The sequence below is a fragment of the Alexandromys fortis genome, unplaced genomic scaffold (genome assembly GCF_014885135.2).
Source record: "Alexandromys fortis isolate MF-2015 unplaced genomic scaffold, M_Fortis_MF-2015_v1.1 scaffold_95, whole genome shotgun sequence".
NCBI classification, from domain to species: domain Eukaryota; kingdom Metazoa; phylum Chordata; class Mammalia; order Rodentia; family Cricetidae; genus Alexandromys; species Alexandromys fortis.
This window is the reverse complement of record NW_026067990.1, coordinates 7045182-7045985: the sequence shown is the minus strand read 5'-3', so window position 1 is coordinate 7045985 and position 804 is coordinate 7045182.

Below are 804 nucleotides of genomic sequence, written 5' to 3'. Positions count from 1 at the left end.
GTAGTATTGCATCATCTTCTATGATGCCCTTCCACCCCAGATCTGGTAATTACTATTCCCATATGACCATGGGAAAAGGAAGCATAAAGACGTGACAGGAATTTGTTTGTTTTTGTTTTTCGAGACAGGGTTTCTCTGTTTAAGAGCCTGGCCTCGAATTCATAGAGATTCACCTGCCTCTGCCTCCCAAGTGCTTGAATTAAAGGCGTGTAGCACTGCCACTGCCCAGCAGGAATTTGTTTCCCAGTTGTTTAGCACTCACTATCTGCCAGAAACTGTCCTGAGAGCTTTAACTGCACTAATTGCTCCTGTCTAAGGGTCTAGTAGAAGAAAGAACTGGGACACAAGCCTAGCATTTTTGACTCTACACCACATTGTTCTCACATTTAAGTGAAGTTTATCTCTGCAGAATCCCAAGTAAAGCTAATAAAACAACAAGCAATTTTATCTATCTATCTATCTATCTATCTATCTATCTATCTATCTATCTATCTATCTTCTATCTATCATCTATTAAACCAGCTATATATCCCATTTTTCTGACTATACATGATCACGACTGTTTAAATATTGTTTAAAATATGAGGATATTAATGAAATAACTAGCATAGAAAATAAAAATTTCCCAAATATCAATCTAGATGATCATTTTTGAAATTAATACATGCTCTTTCAGATTTTAAATACTTTTTTTTTTGAGACAGGGTCTCACAATATGGCTCTGAATGGCTTGGAATTTGCTATGTAGATCAAGCATATTCCTTTTTTAAATATTTTATTAAAAATTTCCACCTCCTCCCCTCC